Source organism: Sceloporus undulatus, chromosome 4 (genome assembly GCF_019175285.1).
Source record: "Sceloporus undulatus isolate JIND9_A2432 ecotype Alabama chromosome 4, SceUnd_v1.1, whole genome shotgun sequence".
NCBI lineage: Eukaryota > Metazoa > Chordata > Lepidosauria > Squamata > Phrynosomatidae > Sceloporus > Sceloporus undulatus.
In genome coordinates, this window is record NC_056525.1 from 78,960,726 (window position 1) to 78,966,307 (window position 5,582).

Consider the following 5,582-nt stretch of genomic DNA (forward strand, 5'->3'; position numbering starts at 1 on the left):
GGAGGGAGGGCTTGGCTTCAAAATGGATGGTTAATCATTTTCCAGGGAAAACACATACTCTCAAGTAGGATAATGCATATACAGTACATAGCAATACAGAAAATGGTTTGATAAACAGGCACCAAAAGAACATCAAGTAGTAAGCGACAATTATGCAATGCCTGGGAAGACTTCTCTGAACAGGATGGTTTTCAACTCCGTTTTGAAGCTAGTTAAAGAAGTGATGGCTCTTGCTTGTGGGGGAAGAAGGTTCCAGGAATGAGGGGCAGCAAGTGAAAAGGGGCGAATCCGGGATGGGGCAGAGGAAATCCTGGGCTGAGACAGTAGACCTTAACTACCAGAACGGAGAGCCCTGGTGGGAAGGTGAGGAGAAATAAGGTCTGATAAGTAAGGAGGGGCCAGTCCATGGAGGGCTTTAAATGTCGACAGCAGGAGCTTATACTGAATGCGGAAAGAGAGGGGGAGCCAGTGAAGGGATGCCAACACAGGAGAGATGTGGTCAGAACGGTGGGTGGAATTGATAATGCATGCAGCTGAATGCTGAACAGAGATTAAAGGACGGAGGTGCGAAAGAGGAAGCCCAGCCAGGAGGACGTTACAGTAATCAAGTCGTGAGATCACTAGGGCATGGACCAGGATCTTGGCAGTAGAGACGGAGAGATATGGTCGGATTTTGGCAATTTTGTACAAAAAGAATCTACAAACCTTGGCTGTGGTCTGGATCTGAGGGATACACGACAGAGAAGAGTCAAAGATAAAACCAAGACTGCGGGCTTGTTGGACTGGTTGAATAGAAATCTTGTCCACAGAGACAGAAAAGGAGAGTTGAAGGGTGGGCTTAGGAGGAAAGACAAGAAGCTCTGTCTTGGACATGTTGAGCTTCAAACGCCGATGGCGCATCCACTGCGAGACAGCTGTGAGGCAAGTCAAAACTTGCTGTTCAAGGCTTGGAGAAAGGACAGGGGCGGAAAGATACAACTGGGTGTCATCGGCGTACAGATGGTAGGAAAAGCCAAGAGAGCTAATGAGTTTTCCTAAGGACAGTGTGTAGAGAGAAAACAGAAGGGGACCCAGAACAGAGCCCTGGAGAACTCTAACTGATAAGGGAACAGGAGAAGAAGTCTGACTGCCTGCAACCACTGCAAAAGATCTGCCAGACAAGTAAGCTCTAAACCAGTCGAGAACAGAGTCTGAGAACCCAAGGTCAGAAAGTATATCAACTAGAAGGCAGTGATCAACAGTGTCAAAGGCAGCAGACAAATCAAGAAGGATGACAACAGAGTAAAGGCCATTAGCCTTGGCCTGTAAAAGGTCATTCGAAATCTTAGTGAGAGCTGTCTCTGTAGAATGCCTTGGGCGGAAACCAGACTGAAACGGATCGAGGATGGAGTTAGCTTCAAGAAACTCAAGACAGCGCGAATAAACAACCCGTTCCAAAACCTTAGAAAGAAAGGGAAGAAGAGAAATCGGACAAAAGTTAGACAAAGAGGAGGGGTCAAGAGAAGGTTTTTTCAGAATTGGGGAAATGAGAGGATGTTTGAAGTCCGAAGGGAAGGAGCCTGTAGAGAGAGAGAGATTGAAGATATGGAAAAGCGAGGGCAGAAAGGAGGAAGCTATAGAGATTAGAAGACGAGTAGGAATTGGATCAAGAGAACAGGTTGCAGGTTTGAAAGAGTTCAGAAGTGTAGAGAGTTCATCCAAAGAGGCAGGAGGAAACACAGAAAATTTGTTAGGCGAGGGCGATAGAAGATTAAGAGCAGAAGAAGAATCGGGGGGGGGGGACTATCTCAGAGCGAATAGTGGAAATCTTAGAGATGAAATAATTAGCAAAGTCATTAGGAGAGAATGATGAAGAGACAGGAGGAGAGGGAGGTTTAAGCAAAGTGTTGAAGGTGGAGAACAAGCGCTGCAGGCACCTCTCATTGGCGGAGATCAATGATTTGTAATAATTCTGTTTTGCCATAGGGCGCGTGAGAAGGAAGAAGAATATCTTTGCTTTAGGAGAGGACTTCACACTGTGTCTTTTAAAAAAATATTAACTGGAAAAAAACCTCAAGAAAGGTTTCTCACTGTCTAATACATTACAAGAATTCGCCATAATTCTTATTTTTGACAAAATATGAAAATGTTTCTTGCTTGCAACATAAAGCATAAATAAATGTCTCAACTACCTCATATATTTATAATTGCTCAAGAAGCACCATATTATTTTAACATTGGTAAGATAGTAATTAAAAATGGAAGAATTCTCAAAAATTGTCATTCATTTTAATTGTCCATAGTTACAATGTTACCAAGTCATCAGCAGTTCCAGTAATTGCAATGGACTCTGTAATACATTATTCTGAACCTGCACGTCTTCATTTAAAGGTATACTATACAATAAAAATTTTAAAAATAATAATAGATGTTTCAATACAAAAGTATTGTTAGTATAGTATACATATAAAATATAAATCTTTTCACATAGACTAAGCATATATTTTTAAATGGTTAGTAATTCCTGAAATAGGTTTCACACTGATTTTTAAAGATCACATGGTGCTGAGGTATAAATTCATTTGGAGTTCAGATCCTATTAGAAGAAAAAACCCTGATATTTATTCTTTTCAGTAAACAAACACTAATGTTCTCCTTCCAGCTATGGCACTCACTGTACAGAGAAAGAAAAGCATGTTAACAAAACATAGGATCTAGAAAAGAGGAACAGCACAAACCAGAGATTCTGTTCACCAGAATGGATGGGATCTACACCCACACAATATGGAGTTCTATATATTCTTCCACAAATTATAGGGTTCCTCTTCCCAAAACATTCCTTTTTTTTTTAACAATGGTAATATACCGCAAGAACAAATGGCTCTTTAAAATCACCCTCTGGGTGGCTGGGGAGCGCAGCACTTATACGCCACACTCCGAAGCTGCTCTGAAGCTACCCAAAAGTCAGGCAAGCTACCCAGATGTGCATGGCTTCAAAAAGCTCCAGTGGTGCTGCATTTACATGCTGCACGGCTGCTGGCTTCAGGCTTTGGCGAAGCTGCAAAAGCCAACTTTTTCTGTCACCAAAAGGAGCAGATCTTTTCAGCTCCTTTTTGTGCTGGCTTTAAGGAAGAATGGGCCCGTGGCGTGTGGTTGCCATGGCCCCAATCCATCTTCAGAAGGGGTGGCTTCAAGCTGCCCCCTCTTGCCAGTCTGTTCCATCCCATGCTGGTGTGAGTAGAGGGCTCATAATAATAGCCAGTTATTCTGGTTTTAATTTTTTAAAAAATATTCTAACATATTTGACTATGCAAGGACCTTGATTTCACCACTATTCACTTTTAGGATACATTTGATCATGCTCCAGTACTCATTATCCCAATGTAAATTCTTTAGCATAATGAAAAATGTAGCCTTTCAAAAGACATTTTTAAAAGTATTTACACTACAAAAATAAACTGATTTGGAACCAATTTATTTCCTTGATGATCACACTTGTCCCAACCGTAATCGATGCAGTTTGCAGAAGCATGGCCAAAAAGCCCACTTAAACCAGTGTATTTGGCATGGGACACCTTAGTGGTTCTTTTTTTAAGAGCCACAACAATCCGTGTCTTCGGTAGTGTGAGTACTCTCAAATCAATTCAGATTGCACTGCATCGTTCCCAGAAATGGAGGCACATCTATTTTAAATCAATATGGTGGCAAATGTGAACAGCAACAGGGTTAAAATTGCATGGGAAATTTGATCACAGTAAACATAGTGGGAATACAATCGATTCTGAATCGGTTCTGGGTCGGTGTGGATATGCAAATCTCTTTGTGAATGACCCCAAAGTATGCAGTAGACTTCATATGGATACATAGACTTCATAGGGATACAAGAACAAGAGCAGGTCATATACCATCTGAGCCCTAAATAAGTGAAAGCTAAGAAGGGCACAAATAGTAAGCTTTATAGCCATAAATACTAGACTTGCTTTCTCTTTCAGAGGACTCTGACAGGTTTAACATTAGGCTCCATCACACACAAAAAACCCAGCAGTTGTTTATTTCTGACAGCTACATGATTAAAAACCAGTAAACCAGGAAGGCAACAGCAAAGACTTTCTTTAGATGTTTGGTTTCTTTAAAAGAAGGATTTTTTTAATGTTCTGATACATCACATCTATGACATAAACTGTCAAAGAAACAAAAACATTAATTTTTGTATCACTGTATTCCTGAGCCGTGAAGAGCCATTGGACCCACTTTAAAAAAATACAGAGACTGAATACTGTTAAACAGGTTAAAATCCAACAGTGGTACATAGGTTAGAATTTCACATTTTCCCATTTTTCTTTGTTGAAATAATTAGGAGTAGATAATATCCCAGATGACAAAATAAAAATAAAAATGACCTTAATAGATTAGAAAGCTGGGACAGGGCTAACAAAATGAATTTCTTTTTTATTTTATTTTATAATTTTTTAAAATTAAATTTTATTGCAAAAGTGTACAAACATACTAATTTGCAAATATGCAAAATGAATTCCAACACAGAGAAATGTAAGGTACTGCACTTAGGGCAAAAAAATGAAATGCATAGATATAGGATGGGGGACACCTGGCTGAACGAGACTATGTGTGAAAGGGATCTAGGAGTCCTAGTAGACCACAAGTTGAACATGAGCCAACAGTGTGATACAGCAGCTAAAAAGGCAAAGGCAATTCTAGGCTGCATCAATAGAAGTATAGTGTCTAGATTAATGGAAGTAATAGTGCCACTCTATTCTGCTTTGGTCAGGCCTAACCTGGAATACTGTGTCTAGTTTTGGGCACAATTCAAAAAAGATGTTGACAAGCTGAACTGTATCCAGAGGAGGGCAACCATGCCCTATGAGGACAGCTGAGTATATTGAGCCTAGAGAAGAAAAGGTTAAGAGGTGATATGATAGCCCTGTTTAAGTATTTTGAAGGGGTGTCATACTGAGGATGGAGCAAGCTTGTTTTCTGCTTCTCCAGAGAATAGGACCCAGAACAATGGAGGCAAGATACAGGAAAAGAGATTCCACCTAAATATTAGGAGGAACTTCCTGACAGTAAGAGCTGTTTGACAGTGGAGCTGTCTCCATCTTTGGAGATTTTTAAACAGAGGCTGGATGGCCATCTGTCGGGAGTATTTTGATTAGTTCTTCCTGCATGGCAGAGATTGGACTGGATGTCCCTTGTGCTCTCTTCAAGCTCTATGTTTCTATGAGAAAAAAAACAACACCAAATACAATCACAATGAGGATAATGTCAGATTCATCTGGAATATTCCAAATGTATAAAATAACATAGAGTGAAATCTTATTGATCTAATCCAGCAACCAACACTGAGTGACATAATGTTATTAATCCTCACAGCTACATTCCCAATGCGAGGGCATTGTTCCTTTCAAAAGAAGAAATTGATCTCCATGTCTAGATGGTGTGCTTCTAATATAATGAAGAATGACCTCCACACTTAGAAATGACCATATCTTTGGATGGGTGTACAGAGGTTCCTGCCCAAACTGCACACCATTTTCACAGTCCTATGGCATTTTTGAAAATAACGGCTACATTACAAACTCAGCTTC